The sequence below is a fragment of the Phocoena phocoena genome, chromosome X (assembly GCF_963924675.1).
Source record: "Phocoena phocoena chromosome X, mPhoPho1.1, whole genome shotgun sequence".
Classification (NCBI taxonomy): Eukaryota; Metazoa; Chordata; class Mammalia; order Artiodactyla; family Phocoenidae; genus Phocoena; species Phocoena phocoena.
This window is the reverse complement of record NC_089240.1, coordinates 122,185,254-122,197,310: the sequence shown is the minus strand read 5'-3', so window position 1 is coordinate 122,197,310 and position 12,057 is coordinate 122,185,254.

The following is a 12,057-nucleotide window of genomic DNA, read 5'->3' as shown; positions in this document are numbered from 1 at the left end:
ACTGCTCCAAAGAGGCAGGGGGGAAGGTCAGTGTTATATATGATTTTAGTGAAGGGGGGTGGTACATGCAGTCAAGCACACCTTTTGGCAGAGGCTTGCTGCCAGTCACAAGGAGCAGATGTCACTGTTAATGATTTTAGTGCTTTTCTAGATACGAGGAGATACAAGAATTGGGCGCATAAAACCTTCCCCTGAAAATATCTAACTATCTGAAGGCCTGTTCTGCCAGTTTTTCCCAGAGCACAGAGTGCCTCATTCCTGATCTCCACCCTGAACTCCTTTCCAGGGGTGTTGAAGGTCAGTGGCTGCAGCAGTTTGTGACTTAGTCTTTGTAGAGGCAGACGGCAAGTGCCAATTTTTAGTTGGCACAGGAGAGATAGGATTATACTCCACAGGAATCATTTGAAATACACAGGAGGACTCTGTGTTACTCATGGTCACCTAGGATGAGTTCTCAAGTTATTTTATTTAGATATTCAAGAAAAATGATTCTTAGAAGACTAAAAAACGTGGGGCACTAGGGTTTCATAATAATACAACTATTTCTCTTGAATATCTACTCTAGTACCTGTGTAAGACATTTGATACACATGATCTCTTTTACTGCTCATAACACGTGAAAGGCAGCATTATCTTCATTACCAGAGAGGCAAATGCTTAGAAACATTTTAATTGGAAATTTATCTTATTCTATGTTATTATAATAAAAGTATTTTCTTTACCTTTTTTCCATTAGTTCTCACTGATCTTCCTTGCACTTAATATGAATTGGTGACATTTTGGTAGTCAGATTACAATACAACTTTCATGAATTATGTATCAATAGGATTCATTTCCAGGAAGAACATGGAACTATTTCTGCAATTCCAGAGTTTTAAAAAATAAGAATTATGCTTAAAATATCTAATGCAAGAGTTTTCGCAGCTCATAGTTAATAAAAATGTTTGGTTTTTTTTATAATCACATATTTTTTTTGAGTCATGATGCAAAGTAACAATGAGAATATTGTGTTTAATATTCTAGTATTAAATGACCACAAATTACTGGTATTTCCTAATGAGCTTCATGAGTCACATTTTATTGCCATGTCCTAGAATGAATAGAATTAGTGTTGGTATTACAGTATACTGTATGCAGGCTTACTAATGAAAAAATGCAGCAAAAATAAAGGGCTATATTAGTAATGGATAATAAAGTCAGAAGCTCTTAATGGTGAGCAGTATTGCAGTTGCTGAGTCTGATGCTTTATTTTTTTTTTACTGTTTTACACTTTTTTTACTCAAGCGTAAGTGGAAATGCCTGGCAGTAAAAGTCGATTGGCCTTTCCTAAAGTTAGGAGAGACATTTATAGCCATTGAAAAAACAGAGTTGGTTGATTACAAAAGAGAGTAGAGTGTGAGCTTAAATGAGCTCCTGGAGGGACCTTGTTGTCTCTGTCATATGCACAGTGGCACAGGATTGAGGTAGTAACTTAGTGTGATTTGAGAAAGGGGTGACTATAGGATCCTTATGACTCTCCTGCCCCCGTAGCTTCCAGCTCCTCATTGGGAAGCCCATGGAGTTGGATGGCCAGTGTCAGGCAGCACTGTAGCCTGCCAAGCCAATGAGGATTCACACAGAAGAGAGAGGTGGTCAGGCTGCCTGGAGACAAGGTGAGTCAGAGCATGGACAGAGCTTCAGCTAGAGGTACAGTCATAGAGGGAGTTGGTGGGGACACAGATCCTGGCAGAACTCGAACCAAAGTCTTGTTCTTAGGCAGGAGGTGAAGCAGTTTCAAATGATTTGGCAGATTGAGGCATGATCCCAAAGAAAAGTCTAGGCAGGATCAGTAGACAGGAGATTGTCAGGCTGAGCATAAGGCAGGAATGAAGCAGGCCATGAGTCAGACTTTGGGATTAGGATCTAGATTCCAACAGGACTAGTTTCTAAGGAGGCTTGTGGCTGCTCTGTGAGCTTACAGCAAAGACAGCTTCCCAAGATGTAAAGGGTCAAAGCCTCTTTGGAGTAATTGTCTGTAATCTCCGGGGAAGGAGATTAGATCTCTGTCCTTTGATGAGAAGGTCCCAGTGCCCATTGCATGTAATGATACCACACTGCCTGGGTGTATTATGGCCTGTCCTTAGCTTGGGGGAGTGTTTTTGCTCTACCTGGATATGTATTCCTTATTGGGGTCATTGCCATCCTCTTCTTTACAAACTTCTCGGCCTAGGATTCTAATTTTCTCCTCTCTCTCAGGTCTTGACAGCTAGACTCTTAGCAGTATGTTTTCTAAGCTGCTATGTTACTTGAGCCTAGTGACACCTTAGCTAAATAAGAAATGGATTAGCAGTATCTCTGGTCATTGTCTCTGCCTCTCCATCTCTAATCCAAGGCCTTATACAAATGTCAACAAATATTTATTGAATGTCTTTTTAGATATCTGATGTGGATTTAGCAGTATGAGGGATACAAAAATGCACATGTGATACAGTAATTTCCACTGAGGACGATTCAATCTTGGAGAAAGACAGAAAATACATCCACAAATATTTCAATAACAATTCAAGGCAGTATGTAATTAGGTGCCAAATTAATGTGACAGCCAATAAATATTTATTGTGGTTTGGAGTTGTACCAAACGTTTCATGTAAGAGGGGAAAATCTCTAGGGTTTAAAAAATAAATGGGTAAGATTGAGATGGGGAAAAAACAGGGCAGGCAAATCTACTTATTCATCTGATAGAACTATATAATGCTTACTATACACAAGGCACTGTTTTGAGTACTTCACAAGTAGTAACTCTTTTAATGCTCACAACCTCCCTATGAGGGAGATCAAATTATTAGCAAACTCAGGCAGAGAGAGATGAAGGAACTTGTGCAAGGTTGTGCAGCTGTCCAGTCTGGTGGCCACTGGTGCCTATTTAAATATAATGCATTGAAATGAAATCAAATTAAAATTCAGTTCCTCACTTGCATTTAACTACATTCCAAGTGTTTGATAGCCACATGTAGCTGGTGGCTACCACATTGGACAGCACAAATATAGAGAATAATTTCATCATCTGAAAATTTCTGGTAGACAGTGTTAGTTTACCATCTATTTATTTAACCATTACTCTATGCCATCTCTCCCTGGGGTAATGAACTGAGTGAGTATGTGGAGGGTAACTTCACAGTTATGAGTCCTTGCTTAGAGGGTTGTCTTGGGCTAGAACAAAGAGCAGTAGAAGACAGTTTTGCAAAAACAAGAAGTAGAGTTTGGTTTTGAAGGCCAGGCAGGAAATTGCGCTTAATCCCTGCATTGGTTTTCTATTGCTGGGCAGCAAACTACCCCCAAATTAGCAACTTAAAACAACACACATTTATTATCTCACAGTTTACGTGGGTCAGGAATTGAGGCACAGCTTAGCTGGGTAGTCTGCTCAGGTCTCACCAGGGTACAATCAAGGTGTCAGCCAGGGCTGCAGTCTCATCTGAGGCTTGGGATTCTCTTCCAAGCTTGGTGGTTATTGGCAGAATTCAGTTTCTTGAGGCTGTAGAACTGAGGCCCTCAGCCCCAGTCTGCCTGCTTCTAGAGTCTGCCTGCTTGTAGAGTCTGCCTGCCATTCCCAGTCACATGACCCTCTACCTAACATGGCATTTTGCTTCTTCAAGGTCAACGGGAAAATTGAGTATTTGCTACTCATACTCCTGTCTCTGAATTCCAGTCCCAGTTTTAAAGAGCTCTCCTGATTAGGTCAGGCCCACCCAGGAAAATCTCCCTTTTGATTACTTAAAGGCAACTTAATAGAGACTTAAAAATATCTGCAAGTAGCTTCAAGATGGCAGAGGAGTAAGAAGGGAGATCACCTTCCTCCCCACAAATATATCAGAAATACATCTACATGTGGAACAACTCCTACAGAACACCTACTGAACGCTGGCAGAAGAACTCAGACCTCCCAAAAGGCAAGAAACTCCCCACATACCTGGGTAGGGCAAAAGAAAAAAGAATAAACAGAGACAAAAGACGAGGGACGGGACCTGCACCTCAGGGAGGGAGCTGTGAAGGAGGAAAAGTTTCCACACACTAGGAAGCCCCTCCACTGGTGGAAACGGGGGTGGCAGGGGGTGGAAGCTTTGCAGCCATGGAAGAGAGCGCAGCAACAGGGGTGCGGAGGACAAAGCGGAGAGATTCCCGCACAGAGGATCGGTGCCGACCAGCACTCAACAGCCCGAGAGGCTTGTCTGCTCACCCGCCGGGGCGGGGGCTGGGAGCTGAGGCTCACGCTTCCGAGGTGAGATCCCAGGGAGAGGGCTGGGGTTGGCTGTGTGAACACAGCCTGAAGGGATTAGTGCACCACAGCTAGCCGGCAGGGAGTCCGGGAGAAAGTTGGGAACTGCCTAAGAGGCAAGAGACCATTGTTTCTGGGTGTGCAAGGACGGGGGTTCAGAGCACCACCTAAATGAGCTCCAGAGGCAGGCGCGAGCCGCGGCTATCAGCACGGACCCCAGAGACAGGCATGAGATGCTAAGGCTGCTACTGCAGCCACCAAGAAGCCTATGTGCGAGCACAGGTCACTATCCACACCTCCCCTCCCAGGAGCCTGTGCAGCCCGCCACTGCCAGGGTCCTGGGATCCAGAGACAACTTCCCCGGGAGAATGCACCGCGCCTCAGGCTGGTGCAACGTCACGCCGGCCTCTGCCACCGCAGGCTCACCCCACACTCTGTACCCCTCCCTCCCCCCGGCCTGAGTGAGCCAGAGCCCCCGAATCAGCGGCTCCTTTAACCCCATCCTGTCTGAGTAATGAACAGATGCCCTCAGGCCACCTACACGCAGAGGCGGGTCCAAATCCAAAGCTGAATCCCAGGAGCTGTGGAACAAAGAAGAGAAAGGGAAATCTCTCCCAGCAGCCTCAGGAGCAGCAGATTAAATCTCCACAATCAACTTGATGTACCCTGCATCTGTGGAATACCTGAATAGACAACGAATCATCCCAAAATTGAGGTGGTGGACTTTGGGAGCAACTGTAGACTTGGGGTTTGCTTTCTGCATCTAATTTGTTTCTGGTTTTGTGTTTATCTTAATTTAGTATTTAGAGCTTATTATCATTGGTAGAGTTGTTTATTGATTTGGTTGCTCTCTTCCTTTTTTTTATATATGTATTTTTCTTCCTTTCTCTCTTTTTGTGAGTGTGTATGTGTATGCTTCTTTGTGTGATTTTGTCTGTATAGCTTTGCTTTTACCATTTGTCCTAGGGTTCTGTCTCCATTTTTTGGTTTTTTTTTTTAGTATAGTTTTTAGCACTTGTTATCATTGGTGGATTTGTTTTTTGGTTTGGGGCTCTCTTCTTTCTTTTTTTAAAATTAATTTTAATTTTCTAACTTTTAATAATTATTTTTTTATTTTAATAACTTTATTTTCTTTTTTCTTTCTTTCTTTCTTTTTTTCTCCCTTTTCTTCTGAGCCGTGTGGCTGACAAGGTCTTGGTGGTCCGGCCGGGTGTCAGGGCTGTGCCTCTGAGGTGGGAGAGCCGAGTTCAGGACATTGGTCCACCAGAGACCTACCGGCTCCATGTAATATCAAATGGCAAAAGCTCTCCCAGAGATCTCCATCTCAATGCTAAGACCCAGATCCACTTAACAATCAGCAATCTACAGTGCTGGACACCCTATGCCAAACAACTAGCAAGACAGGAACACAACCCCACCCATTAGCAGAGAGGCTGCCTAAAATCATAATAAGGTCACAGACACCCCAAAACACACCATCAGACATGGTCCTGCCCACCAGAAAGACAAGATCCAGCCTCATCCACCAGAATACAGGCACCAGTCCCCTCCACCAGGAAGCCTACACAACCCACTGAACCAACCTTAGTCACTGGGGGCAGACACCAAAAATGATGGGAACTACTAACCAGCAGCCTGTGAAAAGGAGACCCCAAACACAGTAAGTTAAGCAAAATGAGAAGACAGAGAAACACACTGAAGGAGCAAGATAAAAACCCACAAATGAAGAGGAAATAGGCAGTCTACCTGAAAAAGAATTCAGAGTAAGATAGTAAAGATGACCCAAAATCTTAGAAATAGAATGGACAAAATACAAGAAACGTTTAACAAGGACCTAGTAGAACTAAAGAGCAAACAAACAATGATGAACAACACAATGAATGAAGTTAAAAATTCTCTAGAGGGAATCAAGAGCAGAATAACTGAGGCAGAAGAATGGGTAAGAGACCTGGAAGATAAAATAGTGGAAATAACTACTGCAGAGCAGAATAAAGAAAAAAGAATAAAAATAATTGAGGACAGTCTCAGAGACCTCTGAGACAACATTAAATGCACCAGCATTCAAATTATAGGGGTCCCAGAAGAAGAAGAGAAAAAGAAAGGGACTGAGAAAATATTTGAAGAGATTACAGTTGAAAACTTCCCTAATATGGGAAAGAAAATAGTCAATCAAGTCCAGGAAGCACAGAGAGTCCCATACAGGATAAATCCAAGGAGAAACACGCCAAGACACATATTAATCAAGCTATTAAAAATTAAAGACAAAGAAAAAATATTAAAAGCAGCAAGGGAAAAACACAAATAACATACAAGGGAATCTGCATAAGGTTAACGGCTGATCTTTCAGCAGAAACTCTGCAAGCCAGAAGGGAGTGGCAGGACATATATACACTACCGAATGTAAAACAGATAGCTAGTGGGAAGCAGCCACATAGCACAGCGAGATCAGCTCGGTGTTTGTGTCCACTTAGAGGGGTGGGATAGGGAGGGTGGGAGGGAGATGCAAGAGGGAGGAGATATGGGGATATATGTATATGTATATCTGATTCACTTTGTTATAAAGCAGAAACTAACACACCATTGTACAGCAAATATACCCCAATAAAGTTGTTAAAAAAATAAAAACATCTGCAGAATCCCTTCACCTTTCCCATGTACATAGCATACTCACATACTCATGTGAGTGAAATCCCATCACATTTACAGGTTCTGACCACACTCAAGGAGAAAGGATTATACAGGGTTTATACACAAAATAGGTGTTTTAGATTTCTGCTGCCACAATTCTACGTTTTAAGAAAGGAATGAGTTTTCCTGGGGTAGAAGTTACACGTGGAGCCATCATGCTTTCAAGAGGCTGTTTATTTCCTCTTAGTTAGTTGGCCTCCAATTGACATATGTCAAGTTATAACCTTGATCTTCCGGTCCAACCATGTTGTCTATTAATACCCATTCTCAAAAGGAATATTTACATGCTTTTGAGACCTCATTATGCTAAAAAATCAAAATAATAACTTTTGAGCATTAATTTTTTAAGCATAAAAGTAACACATGCTTAGTGTTTAAAAAATAAGTAAAATGATACAGAAGCCCATTGACTCTACTGTAAAATGTACTCATCTCCTACCAACCCCCCTTTCCCACTCCCCAGGGATATTGTTTCAGAATTTTTTATTAAGCTTGTACAAACACACACGTTCCATATATTTATTTTTACACTTATTTTCTGCAGTACAACATGGATAGAGACATTCTTCCATGCCAATACCTATAGAAACTCCCTACATATAAATATACAGGGAGCTATATATACACACATACATATAAGTACAATTGACAATATGTATATTGAGAGATGATATAGATATGGATATATACATCCATATACATATAAAATTATGAATGAAAAGATTGAAAGAGAGGTCATTCTAAAGGAAAAGCTATTATAAAGAAGGAATGCCTAGATACAGCTCCTTATCTTATCCCTGTAACAAATTGTTGTTTGGTCTAACTCTGCTTTTAGCCTCCTTAGAACTAAGAAGAACCCATCTTTAAATTCACCTGAATCTTTAATCTTTGTTTTATGTCAAGAGCTATTTTCAGACCATAATCACAGCTCTGGAGCTTTAAAGTATCGAAGCAATTCGATATCAAAAGGATTTTACTTTGTTCTTTCTAGGGAGGCAGACAAAAACGCCTGCTTTGAAATAATCAAATGGCAGCAGAGCTGGATCTTTCTAATCCCCTCTTTCTCCCTGGATTAGGGAGGAAGAAGAAGAAATTCTTCAAGGAGAAGAGAAATTTAGCATCTATCTGAAATCTTCTGTCTGTAGCCGTTTCTATACCCTTGGCCTGTTCCAGAGACTCAGTCCCATCTCTGGTCCTCACACCAATCCTGTTCCTTAGGCAGGGAAGATGGACAAGCTCTGAGCCAGATGTTTTACTATAAATCAGCTTTTTTGTTGATGCTGATCTGATGACTGAATTCTAATAATTGGCTTCTTGCCTCTTTCCTTATGATTAAGGTGCCATTTGGGGACATTTTTTTAAACGAAAAGGGATGCAACTTTTCTGTACAGTAGAAACTAACACAACATTGTAAAGCAACTATACTCCAATAAAAATTATTTATAAAAAAAACAACTTAAGGTATAAGATCAAAAAACAATGAAAGGTATAAGATACAACATTATGTAGCTTATATGAATTGCAGGCTTTTTAATTACTTCACGATATGGTAAAAATTATGTGAGGGCTTCCCTGGTGGCGCAGTGGTTGAGAGTCCGCCTGCCGATGCAGGGGACCCGGGTTCGTGCCCCGGTCTGGGAAGATCCCACATGCCCAGAGCGGCTGGGCCCGTGAGCCATGGCCGCCGGGTCTGCGTGTCCGGAGCCTGTGCTCCGCAACGGGAGAGGCCACAGCAGTGAGGGGCCCGCATACCGTAAAAAAAAAAAAAAAAAAAAAAAAAAAAATTATGTGAAAATGCAATATATCAAATCATGTGTGAAATATTTCAATTTGCTAAAATAAAATAATAAAATGCAAAAACCGGGTGCTATTAATAACTAATCTGGGAAAACAGTTATAAGCCTAAGCTGCCCTGTGCAAACTGGACATATGATTTCTCTACTTATGATCAAATAATACCTGATCTTAGTGAATGATAATAACCTTACTGCACTTTGACTGAGTACTTACCAGGCACTAGACTAAGCACTTTACTTACAGTGTCTCATTTAATCCTCACAGCCAACTCCCCTACCAGATCAGTGCTGTTATCCTCCACATCTTACAGATTAGGAACCCAAGGCATAGAAAAGGGAAGTGACCCAAGTTCCCATTGCTAAGGTCCCATTGGCAGAAACAAATTGCAGGGGCTTGGAGAAGGTGAATGGGAGAACCAGTTAGCTTGAAAATAAGGAGCAGTGGGCTAGAATGAGGGTACAAGGACAGATGAATTCTACAGATGGTGTGACAATGTCAGCTGAGATGCTTGGGGGCTGGACGGGTTTCTTAAGGAGGTTAGGAGAGTACGGGCTAACGGACTATTTTTGTTGCAGTGCTCAGTGATTCTTTTCTGTATGACGGCACATCAGCGTTGTGATGAAAGGCACCCATCACCCCTCAGCTCCATTCAGATGTCCAGGGATCTCATTTGTAACACGCCAGGCCTGCAACACACAGTACAATGACAGATAACCCAGCTGTGTCAGCAGTTCTCCAATGCCATCCTCCTGTACCTACAGAACTCTCTATTAGGAGCAAGCTAGGTCCTGTAATTTCTGCCTGTTTATGTGGTCAGAATTCCAAGAGCATTTATCCTCTGTATCCCTCACTTTAGCTCTAAACTCTCTGTCATCTTTTATTACCCCCTAGGCATTCCTTGTGTAAGCCTTGTCTCCTCGAGTAGATAGTAAGCAACTTAAAGACAGGGACCAAACCATTTTGGCATCTCTCTAAGTGACCGTCACTGTGCTAAGCACAGAAAGATATTCAACAAGATTTTTTTTTCCGTAGATTTGTTTTCTCACGCTGTTGTAATACATTACTACAAACTGGGTCGCTTCAAACAACATGAATTTATTATCTTACAGAAAGTCTGAAATGAGTCTCACTGAGCTAAAATCAAGTTGTCTTCAGGGCTGTGGTCCTTCAGGAGGCTCTAGGGGAGAATCCAGTCCCTGGCCTTTCCCAGCTTCCAGAGGCACCCACATTCCTTGGCTTGTGGCCCCTTCCTCCATCTTCAAAGCCAGCAGCAGAGCATCATCAAACCTCGCTGATTCTGACCTCTCTCTGCTTCTCTCTTCCACTTTTAAGGACCTTATGATGACATTGGCCCCATCCAGATAATCTAGGGTAATCTCCCCATCTCAAAGTTAGTTGATTAAACAACCGTAAGCCCCCTTTGCTGTGTAACACAACATATTCACAGTTTCTGAGGATTAGAACATGTACATCTTTGGAGGGCCTACTGCACCCCTGCCCAAGTGAGAAGGGGGTGAGATGCATGTTTCTTGCTGCATTAGTTTCCCATTGTTTTTTTATTTTTGGCCTTGCCACGCCTTGCTTGCGGGATCTTAGTTCCCCTACCAGGGACTGAACCCACATCCCCTGCATTGGAAGTGCCGAGTCTTAACCACTGGATCACCAGGGAAGTCCCAGTTTCCCATTGTTGATGTAACACATTGACAACAAACTTAGTGGCTTAAACAGCACAAGTTTATTTTCGTACAGTTCTGTAGGTCTGAAGTCTGAAATGGCTAAAATCAAGATTTTAGCAGGGTTACATTCCTTTGGAGGTGGTAGCACAGAATTCATTTCTTCACCTTTTCCAGCTTCTAGAGGCCACCTGCTTTCCTTGGCTCATGGCCCCTTCGTACATTTTCAAAGCCAGACATCTGTGATCGAATCGTTCTCATCTTGAACCATTATAACCCTCCTTCCAGTATCACGTCGCCTTCCCTGACTCTCACTCTCCTGCTTCCCTATTGTACTTATAAGGACTTTTGTGATTACATTGGACCTACCCAGATAATCCAGGATAATCTGCCCATCTCAAGATCAGGTGGTTGGCAACTTTCATTCCCTTTTGCCATGTAACCTAACATATTCATAGGTTCTCAGATTAGGATGTGGACATCTTTGTGGGACCTGTATTCTGTCCCACATCTTCTATAACTTTTCCAAAGATATGTTCAAATATGCACAAAAGTAGAGAGACAGAGTACCACAAATCCTCATTTACTCATCCCTACCTTTGCACTTAGTTCATTTTTGAGGGTTATTCTATGAGTGGTTGTAATATTATTTCATACAACAAATACTAGTTAACTTTATTTCTACGTTATTTTTATTTCTTGTATAAACATTGAGATTATAAAGTATTGTTTAAAAGTTATTTTTTAGATTTTATTTACTACTAATAATGATTGTAAATGATATAAAACAGTTCTTCTAAATACCCTTAAGGCAGAATATTGTATTTATAAATCAGGAAAAGTAGGAAGGACACAAGAAACCTAATATTCTGACCCCCCTCTGTACAAAAGAATACCTCTGGCCAATATTCTAACACCTTGTGTCTAGATAGCAATTGGGGTTAGTTTGGACATTTCCTAGCATCATCTGGACCAATCTTCTGCCTAGTGGAAAATGGAACCTCATTAACAGCACTTTTCAAGTCACGGACTAGTGTGGCATTATATTATTTTATGGTACTGAAAGTGTTTTGCTCATTAATGAATTTTATTCACATTAAGTAGCATTTTTGCAAAATATGCATGAGCTATAAAAGTAGAACATTAATATTCATGCTTGTTATACTTTAATATCTTGCCTAAGAGTTCAGAGAGGAAATGGCATTTGTGTCTCGCATATGCCAGTATTTCTAAACCTTCCCATTAGTATTCACATTAGAGGTAAGTGAATGAAAATAAAAATTATCTGGAAATTGAAATGTTTCTGTATTACATTTGAGGTTTTCATTTTCTAGAATATATTATTTTATGATTTCAACTCTTGTAATCTTGTTATTACCATGTGGCCAATACATAAATTATACACGTGGAAAGATTTGTTTTGGGGGGTTGGAGTGGGGTAGCAAATGGAGAATAAAGAAAAAGACACAAGTTCTGTGAGATTATTCCTTCTTCTTACTGAAGGAGCATCAGAGCTCTCCCCAGGGCTACAGGGAGATGAATACTGTTGCTCCATACTCATCCTGTCAGCTCTGAGCCAGCTTCTGCATGTTTAAGTTGAAAAATTCTTGAAGAGCTTGGTTTTCCCAGCTTTTGTCAAAATCC